Genomic DNA, 20,023 nt, shown 5'->3' with positions numbered 1-20,023 from the left:
AGTCATCACATCTAACAATTATATCATTTATCATACTGCTTACGCAGGTGCAGTGATCTGAGAAAACACAAAGCCTAACATTTTCAAAGTCTATCTTTAACATTTTCCAAGGCTCCACTATCAAGATGACATGACATCCTGGCATGGAGCAACATGTGATCTTCTCCAGGATGTTGATATAAGGGTATTTAGTGCTCAGAACAGCTGGCTGAGCACCCAGTGTTTTTTGAGATACATAAGGTGTTTGAGATGCCCACAGGGAACTTTCAGGTTTGATGTAGGAGTTATTCCTCTTCAGCTTCTCAGCTGTTCAGGAGGCAAAATTGAGCTATCTCAAAGGACTTGATATTTGGTGAGGATGCTGGGTTGATGGCTGGACTTGATGGTCATAGAACCAATATCATAGAATCATAGAATCCAATAATATATATTTGGAAGAGCCCTGACAGCTCATCCAGTTCTATCCCCCTGCCATGGGTAGGGACACCTTCCACTATCCCAGGTTGTTCCAAGCCCTGTCCTTCCTGGCCTTGGACACTTCCAGGGATGAGGCAGACACAACTTTTCTCAACAACCTGTACCAGGGCCTCACCACCCTCACAGCCAAAAGTTTCTTCCTAATAGCCAATCTAAACCTACCCTCTTTCAGTTTAAAACAATGGTCTTAGAGGTCTTTACTAACCTGACAATTATATTCTAAGATGCTGACAAATAAATTGAATAGTGGGATTCAGCTGCAGATTGAGACACTTTAATTAGTGCCTGAATTCAGTTAGATTCTGAAGTCACACTGGAGTTGATGGGGACCCAGTTACTGAGTGCATTAGAGCCTAGGAAGGGAGCTGAAACCACCTTAAAACAGGGATGTATTTCTGTCCACAGGTCTAGTGTCAGCAGGAATTATATTGCAACACGTGTCTGATGTGGCAGCTTAGACATCCAAATTAATTTAGATATGTACATAAGGACAGAAAGGTATTTGTTGGTTTTTGGGTTTTTAAAATGAGTTTAAAGCATCACAGCTGAATTTTCCAGGACATAACAGTGAACCTCCAACAAAAACAAAACCAAACCAACCCCCCACCTCCCTAAAAATTAGCCTTAAAAACACACAAAAAAGCCCCAAACAAACCAGAAAGAGTAGGAAAGGCTATTTCTTATGATTGTTAAGAAACTATGATTGTTAACTTAGTGAGACAATATGGCTTCTTTTTTTCTTCTACTTTTTAGCTGTAACATTGGCCAGGTTTTCTCCTTTTAAGTAATACTTTTGTCTCACTTAGGCTGTTCCAGTTCCTTGTGCAAGTGTCTGATCTCTTCTGCTGTACTTAAACTCCATCATAGCTCTAAGATAACATAATTCGTGCATAACAAAGATTTCTACTGTGAAAAGTAACTCAACCTAAAAATATTTCTGATTTCTATATTTTCAACCTCAGGAAAAAACAAATAAATTAAAATTTATATTAAAATGTATTTCTACCGGCATAAAACAAAAATAATAATAGTGTGATCTAGGAATTCTTGTTATGTTTATGTTGCTCCTACTTTTTTTTTATTGTCCAAAATCAGATGTTTAGTTTTATCCTGCACAGTGCATAATATTTCCCCTACTGTGTAAAGGGAAGTGATGTCTGTTAAATAACTGGTATAGTGATACATGATGTCAAAGCCTATACAAAAAAGGGGGAGAAAACACATATGCCAGCCACAGATCTGCATTCTTTGCCATTCCTGAAAGCACTTCCTTCAAAAAACTCATCCCATGTTCCAGTTATTTTGTAATTCTTTTTGATTATAGTGTTTTTTTGGAATTGAAGCTGTTGCTTAGCATGTTAAGTTGAAAATTTCATTTTTATTCTGTTTATTTGGGAGACTGCATAACTTCTACTACGTTAGGGAAATTAATAGAGAAAAAATCTATTAAAAAAAACCACAACCAAACCAAACAAAAAACAAACAAAAACCCCAAACAACAAAACAAAGAAAGAAAGAAACAAACAAAAGAATAAGCAGAAACCCACACATGAAACCCCAGGGTCAGGAATTCACTGCAGAGCAGATTTCTGGAAGCTGTAAATTAGACTAATTTTTACCATCTTTTTCTTAAGTGTTTGTTCCTGCACTGTCAAGTGCAGGTTTTTAAGGTTAGATTTTTAAGGTAAGCATTTTTGATCTGGTTCTAAATGTCTGAAACAATATAATAATGAACTGAAAAAAAAATCACAATGAATCAATAATCCCCTTTTCTGGAAGGCATTTGGAGCTTTCCTTGAAGGTGTCCTAGGTGAGTGCTAAGCTGCATTGGCCAAATCACCTTGTGATGGGAAAAGTTCCTAAGTGACAACAGAACATGAAGCTGTCTTCAGAAAAGTTGCTTGGTCCCAGGCATTCCCATGCATTTATCTATCTTGCAATGATCTTAAATCATTTGCATCCTTAATGCTAAGGATGTAGATCTTAGGATGTTTTCACCCTAAGCCTGAAAACCAAGTCATAGTGAATTACAGTAACATTTAATACCGCATCTCAAATTGCAGCTGATGAAATTTAAGTCTCTTAATCATGCTCTCTATAAGATGAAATTCCTGAAATCAAATGGTGAGAAGAAAATCTCAGCTGCAGATAGAATTTTTTTAGTCTTGTACTGAGAAGAACCTGGACCTCTACCAGACTGACACTTAAATATTTCAAGGATAAAGGGGCCTTTTAAGTTAAAAAACAGATTTGTAAGTCAAAATTACATCTTACTCAGTGCTTGTCTTGTACTTTTTGATTGTACTAGCTGGTAATAGTCTCCCTAGAAAATTAGATAAATGCAGAACTGTAACATGGATTAGGATATTGTGCACCTTTTTGTACAGATAATGTGTCAGAGTGTCTTAAATACTTTTTACAAGTGTTTACTGAGTAAAACAGACAACATTTCATTGAAAGATCAGAAATTGAAGTATCATGTCCCATTACTGATTAGGTTTCCACGAAATAATTACCTGTTTATGACCTGGGAGTAAAGGATACCCACATTTCTGAATGAGTTTGACAGAGTGCATTATTTTCAAATCTTGCATGAGGCAAACTAACACTAAGTTTGTTTCTTTAGGCTTATCTTCACAGCTACTTACCTTCTCATGCATTGTGCAGAATTTGGGCAGGCTTGAATGAAGAGAGGAAAGGATGGTTTCTAAGGCTCAGGGTTTGTATTTCATCTCATCATCCTTCTCTTGATGTGTTCCATGTGTTTAATCTCCTTTCCTGCTGTCAGGGTATCTACAAATGGATAGTTAGACATCTTACATTTATTCATCAAATATATGGTTCAATTCATACTCAGTACATCAAATATATTTTTAAAGGTATATTAATAAGCATTATATTAATTAGTTTAGCTAATGTACTGTTCAGCACAAAGTACTGACACATAGCATCCAGTATCTCCAGTGAGAACCAGAGTCTTTGGCTAACCATGGATTTGGAGCTTCCTTTTGTTCTCCACATTTTCTACAGATAATTTGCACAGCATTTTGAACCTGTGCTTCAGTTTTTGTTGGTTGTTTCCGGGATGTGTAATGTCTAAGCTATGGAGGTTATTTAAGTCATGTAATGCACGGAGTTTATTTGTTGGGGAAAACATTGGAAAATTTTTATGCAGATCCACCTACTTAACTTCAAGTACATATACTTTCAGCCTCCCTGTATAGTTAAGGATTTTTATCACTTTTAAAGGGTTGTGGTAGGTTTGCCCTAGATAAATGCTAGGTGCCCACCAAAGCCCCTCTCTCAGCCCCCTCTGCAAGTGAACAGGGGAGAGAAGGTGTTACAAAAGGTTCATGAGTTGAGGTAGGAATGGGAAAAGGTGACAACAGAATTACCATCATGGGAAAACCAGACACAGCTTGGGAATATTAATGAATTTATTATAAATGAAAATCAGAACAGGATAATAAGAAGGAAAAGAAATCATAAAAACACCTTCTCCTGTCCTTCCCTCCTTTGGCTTCAGGTGTTCCCCCTCAGCAGTGCAGGGTGATGGGAATGAGGTTTATGATCAGCTCATCACACGTTCCTGCTGCTGGTTCAAGGAAGGAGGTCCTGCTGCTCCAAGGTGGGGTCCCTCCCACTGTGGCAGTCCCCCACAGACTTCAGCCAGAGTTCTCCCCACAATCTGCAGCTCTTCATGAACTGCTGCAATGTGGGACTCTTCTCCACAGGGTCAGTTCTTCAGGAACAGCTTGCTGCAGTGTCCTCCATGGGGTCACAAGTCCTGCCAGCAAACCTGCTCTAGCCTGGGCTCCTCTCTCTGTGGGTCTGCAGGTCCCTGTCAGGACTCTGCTCCCACTTCCCATTTTTCAGAGCCCTCTTTTGGGCATCCCCTTGCTCTGGCATGGGTCTCTTCCATGGGCTGAGTTGGATCTCTGCTCCCCCGTGCCCTCCCTGGGCTGCAGGGGCACAGCTGCCTCAGCCTGGGCTGCTCCAGGGGCTGCAGGGGAATCTGAGCTCCAGAGCCTGCAGCAGCTCCTGCCCCTCCTGCACTGCCCTGCCTGCCTGCAGGGATGCTCCTCACACATGGCTCACCTTGCTTTTCTCTGAGTACAGCTACATCCATGCAATAACTTCTTTTCCTTCTTAAATCTGTTACCACAGAGGTTTTACCACCATCACTGATGGACTTGGGGCTTGGCCAATGCAGGGTCTGTCTTGGATCCAGCTGGCATTGGATCTCTTGGACATGGAAGAAGCTTCTGGCAGCTTCTCACAGAAGCTACCCCTGTACCCCTCTTGCCACCAAAATCTGGCCACACAAACACAAACCAGGCTATGAATTTGATGAAGACCTGAATAAGCCTCTGGATATACCTTACTGTTTCAGTATATCAAATATACAAGCAATAAAAACTCAGTTTATAAAGCTTAATTTAAGTGGGATGTGAAAACTTGGTTTTCAGGGCAAATCTATAATATTTGATGTATTTTTCAATAATATTTCTAGATGAATACATGTGGAGGGTATCCATGTTTAAGGAAAATTCATGCTGAAGGATACAGATAAAACCAAATTAATTGATTTGGAATTAAAACAAATCTTTGCAGATATATTTGAACAATTTCGTAAGTTTGGGCTCTAATAGTAAGAAAGAGAAAAATATTTTCATAAGCTTTTTTTCCAGTCTATGTCATATGAAAGTATTCTTCACACATTTCCGTCCACATCAGCTTTCTCATCTATTTCAAACCTCATTTCAGTATGTCTTTTCATTATTATTTAAACCTATTAATTTCCCTTTTCCTCTGGGATATATAGATATATTTTTACTCTGTAAACTGTTTTGGGAAAGACTTCTTATGAACTATCATGTAGAAGAACTAATATTGTTACCAATAGGCAGCCACTTCCTAGGCTGAACTTCTAATTAAGGTATTCTTGGCTCATGCAGGGGAATACTAACCATGTATTCTGGGGTCAGCAGGGTTAATTGTCTGTCTAGACTATAGGGACTGCATTTCTTTAACTAACAGATCACTAAAAGAGTAAGTGAAGCTCTCTGGAACATGATTATAATTTTATATAAAACAGCTATATTATAAACAGCTATATATAAAACAGAACCTCTTCTTGGAGGTTCACATGTAGGTGGAGGAATATTTGGGTAGCAGAAGGAATGAGGTACACAGCAGAACAGTTAAAATGAGATAAAGGACAGATGGAGCAAAGAATAGTTCAGCCTGGTAAAGGGATGAAGTCACTGCATTTTATTTGTGTGTTTGTCTCGGTGTCACTGGATTTTGCAGGTGCTCAAATTAGCACAATGCAATGGTTGTTAAATTACATTACAGACTCTGGAACCAGGAAATAGCTCCCAATCCTCCAATGAAGAAAGAACAAGCCTATGCAATCTTTTCCTGATGCAGAAATGGCAAAAATGTACTTAGATATGACATTTTTAAGTCAGCAGCAGGAGCTGTTTCTGCAGGTGCAGGAATGGCCACATAAGGCAGTGTTCTGTACATGGCTAAGGCAATTGTGAGACTTTTTGTATTTGGCTTAAGATTATATATAATGAAGCATCTTCAGTGTCCAGGGGGAGCCATGCAGGGCTGTGGAATGGATGTAAGAGCTGAGGAATTTTGCCCCATCCAGCAGAAGATGTTTCCTTGCAATGGAAGCTGAACAACCTGAGTCCCCATGCAAGCTTTACCCTGTGCATAGATCCCAATAAATTACAATTTATTTATTTTCTCTTTTTTTTTCTTTTGTTTTTTTAACAGCTCCTCTTGTCTGTTAATATCTATGCAACATGGACATCAAAGTAGGTGAATGCTTATGTCAGCACTGCACCCCGCTGGAGCACAGTCCACAGTGCTAGATGGTAAGAAGTTGACCCAAATTTAAACCAAGGTTTTCTTCCTTCCTGTAACCCTTTAGCAAGCTGTCAGCACACATTGCTGGAGGTAGAGTACTACCACCACTACTGTGATTACATTGTGTTAATTGGCTTCAAGCACTTTAAATGAATCAAGTCAGAGCTTAAAGTAAACTCTCGGCTCCTAGGGAGCTGGTAATGTGTACAGCCACAGTGTCACTGAGCTGGTCCTGGATTTTCCCTAAGCTATGTAAGACTTCAGCTAAGTCTGTGTGCTTCCATCTTTCAGGCTTGCCCAGTGTCATATTGAATGAGATCATGTCCAGCAGCAATCCCAGTGCTTGCTTTGACAGGTTCTTGGGAGAGCTGCTGTTGCCTCAGCCTAAGAATATCCCATCCTGCCTCTCCTTCTGAACCAGCTGTGTTCCAGCTGTGAGGAACGGGTGGCAAGCTGGGCTGGGTGTCAGACACTATTAAAACTGAAGTGCTGCTGCTGTGTTTGTTTCATGCCCTGTGGAACTTTACCTCACTTACTTCAAGAGTAAAACTGAGCACATTAAATGATTTAGCAGCATGGTGGCCAATGCAGTAACCTGACAGAAACAGGTTTTCTGAGCAGTCAAAGCATAATGCAGTGAATAAGCCCTTTTATAGTAATAAAATTCAATAACTGGCCAGAGTGGTTTTCCTATTAGATACTGAATAAAGCCTTTGGCACAGCACTTTTTTTTTGTGTATTCCTTCTGAGTTTTTCAGACATCTAGTGATTACTGTAGTGTAGGTTTATACAATTGTCATCTGATGCTTTGCTCATGGATTTTTGGCTTAAACTACATCTCAGTCATTGTATAGTGCTACTGATTTTCAAGAGATGTAGTAGAGGGGGAGGTAAAAATTCTACAAAAAAAACAAATTCTGTGCTAGTTTTGGTCAGCCTATAAGGATATTCCTTGACACTTCCTTTGGATGATTTCTGTATCCCATCTAAGCACCAGATAAGGAAGACTGACTATAGATCATTTAAATTCTTCTTGTATTCAAAACATTTTTTGCTTTATGTGGAAGAGTTTAGGGAACAGGTACTGCATCTCTTTAGGACATTCTGTAGCATCACTGTTAAAGCTCTTTAACAGCAACAACAAAAAAATATTTTAGAAGTTTCAGAAGCCATCACTTCATGTAACTAATCAGTCTGGAAACCTAAGCACTGGAGCAAGAATTCTATTGGCTTTCAGACAGATTTTTGTCCCTAGCTGATAAAAATCCAGGTGAAACTGTTACTGAGGATAGACCCATGTTGCACTGCGATACTAGATTTTGTCCTGCTGTAACCCAGAGGTGTTTTGCCTCTAGAGGTGGAGATAACACTCACACACCTCAGTGGCAGGATGGGGGTTTGAGCACTCCACATCTGTACCACTCCTAAGACAGCTCAGCCCTAGCATCAGCACTCAAAAGCTTTTGGCACCTTTCTTATTTCAGGCATGAGAAGACAGAAGACAAATCAGCACAAGTTCCACAGGGCAGAAACAAGGCTGTGATTTAATCAATGCACATTTCAGTCTATGAAGTGTGGTTTTATTTAAAAGCATGTTTGAATAAACAGTGAGATTTTAATGCTGCTCAGAAGATCTGAAACCACTGATACCCACAGATGAATGGGTTCCTTGCATGTGCATCTTTAAATTGGCTTTGAAATCCTTAAATATAGTTTGCAGAATCTTTCAAACTGTTTGAAAATGTTTCAGTGACTCAAAATATTACTTAACTCACAGTTGAAAGCTTATTATCTCAAAAGCTACAGTGAACAAGAAACATAAGTAATACACCCATATAATAATAATAATTTCACTTATAACTGAAATGCAGCTTCTTTTCAGAATATAGAAACACAGAAAAGTAGCCCAGTATTCAAGCTAAATTTCAGTAATCCAAATATGGTCAGTTCCTGTAGAGGTGATAAAGCATTTTCTAGTATATTTCTATACACCATACACTTGTCTTTATTTACTTTTTATTCACTATTACAGGAATGATTTAAACTACTCATATTAGGAGGTGGACTAAAAGAAATGTCATAACTAATTGATAAAAATATTAACACTTTCACTGAGCAAAATGTAATCATCTGAAATGGAAAGCTAACATGTTACTCAGGCTAATGGCCCCTAGAATCTACATGAATAACTAATCACTGTCTTACAATTCACCAGCTATGCTCTTTTCCTTACCCTCTTGATTCTCATCTGAAGGAATTTTTCTTAATGTTTATTTAATACTATCCCAAATAAAATGCAATACAGCACTTTTGGTATTCCCTAACCAATTAAGCATAATAATTGAATCCCTCTGCTGCCCTTCTTATGTTGTTAATATAAATTCATAATTATCTGACTCCCATCCTATTAAGTGAGCTTTGGATCAGACCAAATCTGGTCTTTTCTATTGTGGAATAGATCACTATTTTCTTAATAGTAGAATGACTTTCTCTATGTTACATTTCTTCTCTGGACATGACCTTTAGGCTTTTCACAGACTCCTGTAGCTGTAGCCTTTATCCTTTTAAAGTGCATAATAAATACCTGTCAGACATTGCTGCAATGTGGTAACATATTGCCTCTACATTGGGATCAATCAAATCCCGGGCCCTGAGATTCAATACATCTTCTCTAAAAAATGTGAAATTTGCTGAATAAATTAAGAAGGAAGTCTAAAGTCCTTGTGGACATAAGTTAAGAAAACTAGTTTATACACAATGAGGATGAAAATTCCTCATGTGTGAGTAGATAATGAGCTGTGTGGTCAGTTAAAAAACATACACAGTTCCAGAAACACAGGCAGAGCTCTGAAGGCCACACATAATTTTTATAATTATAATATATTCCTTTCCATGGTTTTAATTATGACTTCATTGTGGAATTTCCACTTATCAGTGCAGAAATCTCATGTGAGTTCCTGCTGCTCCAAGGCACTAGTACTTGGTGCTACGTGGTTATTTGTACCAGCATATATTTTGTGCAAAATACAGCTATGTCAGATCTGTCCGGATTTTCTACTGGAATAAATGGCTTCTCCAGGTAAGGGAGAATTCCTCCATGGCTCTTCCTGGTCTGGCTATTGAATCATCATTACTTTTTTTAACACTCTTCGAGTGACAACTTCTCCATTGCTAAATGGAGATAGATAATGCCTGAAGTGGATGTACCTTGGGAGAATTACTTGCTATAGGGCTGGATCTAGACATTTCCCTTATCTTGAACTTTCTTTCCTCTGCTTCTCTTTTGTATTTGATCTCATCTATTTCCAAAGACAGGCAAAAAACCTTATCAGTAATTTACTGGGGAAGAAGGAATCAGAGAGTAAGTGTAAGGTTAGCTAGAAAGAATCAGTTTTTCTGCACAATGGTATATCCAGTTTGGGTGCAAATTGTATGGTACTTGAAGTGAATCACTGAAATAGGCAGATAAAGCACCTGATTTTAACCCTGATCCAGCAGTGCTTTTTCATATAATACTGACAGATGACCATGGCTTGAATTACTCTCTCAGAAGTAAGGCAACATGATGTCTGTGAGTCTAAAATCCAAATTACCCTTTCACTGGGCAATATGAAACTTTTGTCAGAAAAATCCCAATTGAACTGTGATCACACAACACTGTTGTGAGGACAGACGGAGTGCATTGTGGTGGTGGCTGGACACCAGTGATATTCCCCCTGCTCCCTTTGAGCTGCACACAGAATACAGACAGGATGTAAATTCAGATCCAAGCATAGACATGCATTAGGATATATTAACAAAATAAATGATTATTCAGTATCACTAAGGGCAGAAGCATGTGGGCCCTTTCATTTTGGTTTTTGTAGGACTTTTTTTTTTTGGTTGTTTGTGCTGTTTCTAAGGGGTTTGTTGTTTTTTGGTTTTTGTTTTTATTTTTTAATTTCTTAGAATGAAGAATTTTACTTTAAGAGCTGGAAGCAAAATTTCACTGCTGATATTCTTAGATAATATTACATGTAGAGGATAAGGTTTGGTACAAGTGTAACACCCTAATTTATAAGGCTGGTGGTCTATTTTTTAAAATTTTGTTGAATAACTTCATAATTCACTGTCATGGGAAAAAACTTCATTACTGAACATGAATCTATTACATTAGATCACCAGAGCATGACATATTCAGGGAGGGGCCTTTATCTAAAATTTGCAATTAAACTCTCTATTCTGAGTGGCTGCTGACCTCCCCTGTTGAAGAATATTCATGGATGAACAGATTTCAAAGCCAGGAGGGTCTCTTCCTGTAACCTAGCTAAAGTGATTCAGTAACGTGGGGCTGGGAGCATCATCTGGTAAATGTTGCATCCTGACCACAGCTCTTGCAAGAATGACAGAATCTCTTTCTGAAAATATCTAGAAGTTCTTACATCAAGATTTAAGGTAGTGAATTAATTTTTTTTTTCCAAATGAATGATACTATTATTTCATTGCGGTATTTAAAACATATGCCTTTCCATTTTATTGGTTGTTCTGAACCTCATTGCCCCAGGGATTGTCAAAAATCTTCCACACGAATAATTAACAAATTTCTCTCTGTGAACCATTTATATAAACCATACATTAATTTAGAGGGATAGAACAGAAAGAGTTGTTTAATGATGATCTCTGCAGACCATACTATATTTCCCAGTTTGCACACAGAACACCTACACTATCTAATTAAGTCATCTAATCTGGATATTTAATCAATAAAGGTGAAGGCCATGATATTAGATTTCTTTTTTTTTTTATTTTTATTTTCATTTCTGAGAGTCTGATTTCTAGAAACTCTGTGTTTGTGTGTGCTGGTTTGCACACATAATGAACCAACAGAGAGGAAAATAAATTTTTATGTATATGTGGCTAGATAGATGGATAACATGCCTAATTGTTTTGAGCAGAGGGTAAGACCAGATGAACCCCAGTGGTCCCTTCCACCCTAAATCATTCTGTTGTTCTATGATTGAATCCACTGATCTTTAACATAATTTAAATGCCTCTCATTTGACCATGAATGGATATTTGCTAAAGCTATATCAGGTATTTCAGTATTAATTCCTTTCAACCATTCCTCCATCTATATATCATATAATCAGAGAATCCTAGACTGTTTTGGGTTGGAAATGACCTTAAAGATCATGTAGTTCCAATTCCCTTGTCATGGACAAGGATGTCACTCACAAGATCACACTGCTCCAAGTGCCTTCCTGCCTGGGCTTGAACATTTTCAAGGCTGGGGAATCCTCAGCCTTTTTGGGAAACCTGTTCCATTGCTTTATCACCCTCTGAGTAAAGGATCTCTCCTTACAGCCAATCTCAGCCTGCCCTTTCCAGTTTAAAGCCACTACCCCTTGTCCTGTCACCATCTTCCTGTATAAAATGCTCCTACCCATCCTTTTTATAAGCCCTCTTCTCAGCCACTGGTAGGGGCTCTAAATTCTGCCCCAAGTCCTCTATTTTCCAGGCTGAACACACCCAGCTCTCTGAGCCTGTCTTCACAGGAGAGGTGTTCCAGTCCTCAGAGCATCTTCATGGCCTCTTCTGGACCTGCTCTAAGAGGTCCATTTATTTTTGTGTTGAGGACCATGGAGCAGACACATCACTTCAGGTGACCAGGGCAGGATCTGCCCCACGCCTCTGCTGAGGGATCAGCCCAGCACATGGGGGATTTCAGGTCCAGGGTACATCCAGCTCTCCCCTCCTCACAGCCCCAAGTCCCTCTCAGCAGGGCTGCTCTCCATGAGTTTTGCCCCAGCCCAGTTGCAGCACCTTGCTTGGACTTGTTGAGCTTCATGACGTTCTTGTGAACCCATATATCAAGTTTATCCAGATCCCTCTTGGCAGCATCCCTTACTTCTCTTATGTTAGCAGTGAAAGGCAAAACTGAACTAAGTTCTGCAATGCATATTGTCTGATTTTCTCAAAGCCTTCTTGACAACAGTCACATCTATCCATTTTCAATGCTTCTTTGGAAGTCATAACATTAAAATGGGATTGAGATTTACTGCCTATTGTTAGGGAATGATGCTGGCCGCTCATTTAAACAAAGAATCATAGAAAGAGGAGCGGATTCTTTAATTTTAATTTTTTACTTCAGGAGTAATGTTGATCTTTCAGAAAAAATCGAAATTAATTTTCTATAGAAGTACATCCGTTCATTTCCAAACTCTTCTGCCAGAAGCAGAAGAAAACAAGTATTTCATATGTATTGGTTGTTCCTATGCAAGGTTAATGTTTTTTGAGGTTCTAAGTGTTTGAATGGATATGGCATTACACATTACCAGTATCATCACAGCTGCTCTCTGCTGCATGGTTTTTTTTTTCCTCAGTACAGAAACCAAAATCAATTGCCCTTGGCTCTAGAAAAATCTGATCCTTTGAAGGCAGAAAAAGTGTTGTGTCCTGCTGCTGAAAGACTGGGATGTTGCCACGTCAGAAACTGCTTCATAAGAGTGTTTCCCTTATAAGATTAATGATAAACTGTAAAAACCTTACTTCAGACAGGGAAAAATGCATCTTTCTATTGACAGTAAATATTGATATGGGAGTGAAAGCATAAGGGAATTGCTAAGAAGATTCTCCAGTTCTCTGGGAAGAGGCTCAGTAGAAAGATGTTTTACATAGCACTTGTGGATGTTTTATACTGCTTGTCCATGGTTTATTCTTCAGCATCTGTAGTTCAACACTGATTTTCTGATTTACCATAGCTGGAAGGCATGCAAAATATAGTTACAATACTAAAGTAAATAAAATTTCAGATTATTAATTTCAGGGTTGTTTTTTTTTTTTTAAGCTCCACAAATAAAATGAGCAGGAAAAATAGGAAAAAGCTTTCATGGGTCATTTATTTTAGGAAATTATTGAATGAATTAGAATTTAAATAAAGACTGTGAGATTTACTCTGGTTTAATAGCATGAAATTAAGACCAAGTTTTACCTGTGCTGTTACTAATAGACAATATATTCAATTATATACTAAATCTGATTCACTTGTCTGTGCAATTAAAATGCAAATGTCCAGGTCATAATATTAGAAGCCTCCCATTTTGGATGTGGCATTATATGGTTTTCTTGCTGCTGTTGTTAACAATAATTCATGTGGGAAGGCAACATAACTTTAACTGCTAACATGTGCCATCCTGAAACTGGGTTTCTTGTGTCCTGCATGCAAGTCTAAACTGCTGCAATGAAGCACACAATTTTTCTTGGTGGGAGTCTTTGGTTTCCCCAATTTAAACTGTGCCAATTTAAACAATTTAAACTATGCCAGTGCCCTCTTTGTACAACCTTGTGGTCAAATGATTCCAAGTAATATGCTTTCTTTGATCTTATTTTTGTTTTATTTGCCTCAGTCTTGAAAATTGGATTTTCAAGATGTTCTTTGGTTAATAAAGTGTGAACACTAAACACTAAGTGGGACTGTAAACATGCTGACAGGCTGAGAAAAACTGATCACAAAGCAAAATAAAATGTATTTCATAGAAATAAAAATAAAAAAATACTCTGTGTCTGATACATTTTAATTATTGAAAGTATTCATGATCTATAGTATTCAAAGAATATTTGATTACTGACTAGAACATACCACTACCTGACATCATAAGAACAATGCCAGGAAACCCAGAGGTCTGGCCAGTTTCCACAACCACTGTCCATCCGTGCTGGTTCCAGCCTCCAGGTCAGATGAAATCTGTGCAGCAGAACAGTGAACACCATCTGCATAAAAGGCAGCTTGGGATATATGTCCTCTATTGTCACAGACAGTATTAATAAAGGTGGGTTTTATTACTTCAAAACTGCTACAGGAAGAACAATCTTTTATGCTGTCTAGAGAGCTTAGGAATTCCCAGCGTTGTCCTTATGGGAGGCTAGAGGTATGTTTTATTGTTGCTAAAGAGCATACAGAAGACTTGAAACTGCCAGTTTATTGTGGCCCAAGAACTCTAAAATTGAGAAATAAAGAAAGCTTGTTTTTTGTAGCTGCTGACTTTGAGTTTATTGCCCTCTGAAAGTGAGGGGCTGAATGTACATCAGTTTGTCTCCTGCCCTTGAAGAAAGGGAATTACTGTTGGTTTTCATTAGTTTTTGATTGGGGTTTTCTTGGGGGGGGGGGACATTGTTGGTTTTTTTTCTTTCTTTGTTTGGCTTTTATTTGTTTGTTTGGGGTTGTTTTGGGTTTGTTTTTTTTTTTCTAGACCTACTTATGGGCTATCATGACTGCTATTTACAACAACCTCTTGGGAGAGATAATAAAGGAATGCAGTTATGTTTTATTATTGCTGCGTGATGTAGGAGGCATCCTGGTTTCACCCAAGTGCTTGAGCTTTTCAGGCTTTAGAAATGAAGCTATTCTTCATCACTCTACTGCTTTAGAGAGAAGTAGTATAGCAAATGCAGGTGACCAAGCTGAAGAATCACTAGACTGCAGAAACTGGACTGAAAGATGCCATTGACTTATGTTTAAAAAAGGAAAGAGGATGGGACAGGTTAGAACAGACAACATGTTGGTTCTGGCCACGTTCAGGTTCAGGCCATACACCACACAAGAGCAGGCAGTCTTGCTTAGGTCAAACTGGCAGTATTTTGGCAGTGTCTCTTCAGAAATGTCCCCATCTCTCTCAAGTCCAGTGTCTCTTACAGCTGGTCAAAGGGAACTGGCCACTTCTTGCTGCCGGCCACCAACACACCAGGGATTGTTAGTGAGCATTCAGAAGGAATGCTGGTGTTTGGATGAGCTTTCTCTTCCTTTTGGAGCCTGACCCACGTGCTGCCCTTAGTATTTAGAAGCTCTTGAAATACTGGTGTTTCATCTAGTGCAATTTCCCCTAACCACATTGTCGCATTAATCTGCAGTGGTCAAGGACAGCATCCCAATTCTTTACAAAGGAAAGGCAGATATACTCATTAGTCCCCTTCTAGCTCAGATTTCTTCACTTGAATAAAAAATTATTCCCAGGAGCATGGATTCGGCAAAAAAGCCATTTCCAAACTGAACAATGAAGCTGCATCTCTATGAATAATTGCATGTATCCCTGATCAGACCCTGGTTATGGTTCTGATTGAAATGGGAGGACCTGCATCTACATCAGTGATTTCTCCCAGGTGACGGCAGTCAGACTGCCTGCTTGACGTGGCTCCAGTGTTCTTCTGCACCCAAAAATAGTTTGGGGAAGTGCCTGTTGGCACAGATTAAAAATGTGTTAGAGTCTGTCCTAAAAATTTAGAGTAGAGACAAGTGAATTGCCTGGAAACATTCTTTGACACGTTCAATTTATTACTCTAGACAACAGCCTTAGAGGCAAAAGTCCAGGGCATGTCAAGACACATGGCCTCACTCAACAAAGCTGCACTCACCTTCATGAAGCTGCAGATCTCCTTGATACCTCCAGTATGGCAAGGTCTTGCCATCTCGTTCAGCAATGAATTATTGGATTGTGTTGTTGCCGTCTTTTAATGCATCTAAATGTAACTCTTAGGAGATACAATCTCTCTTCTGTGCATGTTCCAACCCCACAGCTCAAAAACATCTTTGTACCATGATAAGGTAAATCAGCTCTGTAATTGAATGAAGAGTATTATTAAATAAGGAAGGGTTCCTGGGCTCAAATAACTGTAGAAATACACCAGGATTTGGTTTTTTGGAGGGAGGAAGTTCTGAAGTTCTCCAGTATGTTTTCTGTGTAGTAAATTGAGTAGCCAAAAATGAAGAGCTTTTTTACCCTGTAAAGCCCACCCATTTTGTTGGTTGTTCTTCTTCCTGTTGGTTTCTGTGGTTCTAGATCCCTGCTGATGGCAAAAGACAAAGTGCTTTTGTGCAACACACCAACATAATTACAGTTAGCTGTGTGTCAAACCCATCATTTACCCTGGCCTCTTAAGTCTTAAAATGGAAACTCTGTATTTTCTTGCCACCCTATAGGTCCCTTGGTGAGATGTATAGGAGGATTATGTGGTGGACTCGGAAGTTAATTTTTAAGTTGATATGTTTTTTTGTTTTTTGATATGTTGATATCAAAATTTAATATGGTTTTTTTGTTTTTGTTTTTTTTTTGTTTCCCAAAACAGTGAATTTTCATGGCTGTATGGGGGAGAGAGAGGAGGGGAAGGGAAAGGTGGAGAGGGACAAGAAGGAAGGGAGGGAGTAAAAGAGAGAAGGTATGTAAAAACAAATCTCTTCTTGAGAGACAAAAGCAGGTCATAGAACGGTTTAGGTTGGAAGGGGCTTTACAGATCATGAATTCCCTACCCCCTGCCATGGGGGAGACCTTCCCCTAGACCAGGTTGATTAGAGTTCCAGCAAACATGGCTTTAACATGTCCAGGGATGGGTCACCCAGAGAAACTCTGGGTGCAGAAATACCTGACTTTCATATAAAGACAGAGCCTTGATTTAAAGATAGCTTTTATCTTTGAACAAGAATGACAAGATTTTTCTTTTTTTCTCAACCAGCATTAATTACAGTTTCTTTGTAAATGTGACTGAAGAAGCACAGCACTAGTCTGACTTTCATTTATATTGCTTTTATTAGGATACTATTCAATATTCTGAAAAGAAAACATGCTGTAGAGCTATAGGAAAATAATAAGCCTTAATAGCAGCAAGGTAGGAGAATGTAATTTTCAGTTTATGATCATAAATGCCTCAAAGCTCTTAACAAATATCTAGTAATTTAGCTTCAAAACAGACCTGGGAAATAGTTAAGTATTTTTATCTACATGCACATCACAGGAAATTGCAAGAAGAGAGAAACTAAATCAGAAACTGAAACTGTAGCTGATCCAGGAATATAACCTCTGAAGTCATCTCTATTCTTCTTTGGGAGGTTAATACCAAATTGACACTAAGCTGAGTATCTTTTGCCCCTGAGAACTGAAAGAGGAAATTCTATCTGCTTTATTTAGATGCCACGTCACCAGCTCTATGAGTTTCTGGCCTTAAGAGGGCTATCCAGTCCACTAAAACAACTACCAAAGCTCCATACATAAATTTAACAGCACAGCATTAACCTCTGAAGACTTGTCCAGCTTGTCTTCCTCCCTCTTTCTGTCAAATTGCTCAGGGCAGTGACTCTTTATCTAAGTAGAAAAGTAAAGCTTCAAAGTCTGGCCTTAACTTCCTGCCATCTTGCAAGCTTGGAAATTCATGTTTTAAAAATATCTGCAAAAGCTTGCCATTTTTCCTAGCAGCAAACTGCAATGCCTGGTGTTGGAAAACACAATAACCACAATGCAGAATCTGTCAAGCAGAGTGACACTTGAAGCTCAGTTCCGTTGCCCCGCAAGGATGTCTGGTGCCATTTGGGATGATGACTGTCATCCTGCCTGGCCTCCAGCTGATGCTTCAGGGGAGAGCAGGGTTTCTGCAGATCCTGTGTCATGTTTTATAGCTGTCTGCAGCAGATATTCACGTGTGATGGGGGGAAAAAAAGTGACAAGATGCCTTAATATAACTAACTGAAATGAACTCATTTATGTTATACAACTTAACTAAAAATTCATATTGGGAATCAGACTCTATCCTGGTCACCCAGGGGCTCACTTAACAATTGTAAGCACCTTCAGAAAATGGTTTATCTAAGCAGGAGTTTAGGACAGGTGAGAATGATTACTCTCTGAGGTCCTACAGTATAGTCATATCATCTGTGTCAGGATTTTAGGGTAATAGCTAAATTTTTGATGTCTGTCCTTTAGTTCTCTGAAGTGAGATTGTTGCTGCACAGAGCTTTGAGTTTTTCAAGACATTCCAGTTTGTATAGAACTTTCCTGATCCACCTATTTCTTCACAGTATTGCTTTAGCACAGTCACAATATCGAAATATTTTATTTCTGTGAACTTTGCTTTTTGCATTTTTACCAGTGCAATGTTAGTAACACCATACCCCATTTCCTTGCAGCTTTGTTCACATAGTGCTGCCAGGTTCCCATCTCCTGACATTTTTTTTTCTCCATGGTGATGCTAGCATTTTCTGTAACAACTCACAGAATTATAGAACCATTTAGGCTGGAAAAGACCTAAGATCATTGAGTCCAACCATTAACATAACACAGCCATGTCCACCACTAAACCAGATCCTTAAGTACTACATCCACATGTTTTTTGGGCACTTCCAGGAATGGCATTTCCACCACTTCTCTGGGTAGCCTTTTCAAAGTGGTTGACAACCCTCTCAGTGAAAACATTTTCCCTAATAATCGATCTAAACCTCTTCTGGTGCAGCTTGAGGCCATTTCCCTCATCCAATCCATGTTCCCTGGAAGCAGAGACCAACGCCTGCCCCTTGGCTGTCCCCTCCTGTCAGGGAGCTGTGCAGAGCCACAAAGTTCCCCCTGAGCCTCCTTTTCCCCAGGCTGAGACTCCCCCAGCTCCTCCCCAGATTTGTGTAAAGCACTGAAAGCTAATACCCTTGTCCCACGAGTTTGTTGACCAGATTGTGATTCCCAAATCATACTGGCACTGTCAGTGGAAGACTAGTTCTTTATATATACCCCAGAGAGTGTCCAGTAAGTGCAGAGAGGATGATGGAATCTGAAGCTTGAGAAATCTCAGTTACTCAGGACTGCTTCTCATGAGGTGCCTCGGAAGACATGGCATGAGTAGATGTCATAGAAGCAGAGAGTTGAGCTGGGAATGGGGGAATGTAATCTGCTAAATTTAGAAGAATTAGGAACGGTGAGTCATCTTCAGCTGCCTTTGGCAAAATGCTTTTGTTGGGCTGCTGCTGAGGGCTCTGACAGTGATCTGGGAATAACCAGGGCTCTCCAACTATGTGTGAGAGAGGAGAGAGCAAGCAGCATGGAGATCTTTCTATAAACCCTGATGAAAAAGAGGTGTAGGTCTTTGTGTGCCTCTTTCTTCCTCATCATTGCACACAGGTCTGGAAATTCTCTCTCATCCTGAGAGAAGGGATCACCTCTCAAAGGCATGGTTTTGTGCTTTCCAACTGGAATATGCTGAAATTAATATTCCATTTTTCAGGGCATGGCAAACTCTTTGTAGGAGCTCAGGAGAGGGAGAAGAGCAGTAGATGAAGGGTAGCAGATCTCACTTCCAATCTAGATCAACAGAAACACTAAAAAGTCTTTATAGAACTCCCTCTACCTCATTCCAAATTGTTTTTATGTTATAATTCGGAAAATTGGGGAAACACAGTAGAAAGGACTAACAAAAGTCACTTATTAAGGCAGTTTTGAGAACAGAAGGAAAACCTACATTTCAGCCTTGTTCTAAAATTGAGGAAAACCTTTTCAGAAGAGATTGAATTATCTATTGAATTTCCTTCATTTCACAATTTTAAAGGTCTTCAGTAAATGGATATTAAAAAAAGCCTGTGTAGTGATGATCTATATTGCACACTAATGCAGCATGGGAGGAAAAAAAAAAGGACACCTCTTTTGTTCTAGAAGCAGGAGGTAACAAGAGTGCAGAAGTAGGCAAGATGATTTGGAGAATTCTCCTTAACTTCAACTGATTATTCAAGTTGTTCTGAGTGCTGACAGGGAATTTGACCCCTCCATTTACTCAGTAACTTGCTGCTCCTGTGAGACTCTCCTTGTCATTATTCAAGTGCAACTAAGTATTTCTGGCTTAAAAAAGGCTTGGCTTTTTAAGGATCCTAAATTAGGTTCTAGGT

The sequence above is a fragment of the Agelaius tricolor genome, unplaced genomic scaffold (assembly GCF_023055355.1).
Source record: "Agelaius tricolor isolate 1412-34295 unplaced genomic scaffold, bAgeTri1.0.p SCAF_4, whole genome shotgun sequence".
In the NCBI taxonomy this organism is placed as follows: Eukaryota; Metazoa; Chordata; class Aves; order Passeriformes; family Icteridae; genus Agelaius; species Agelaius tricolor.
This window is presented reverse-complemented; position numbering follows the sequence as displayed.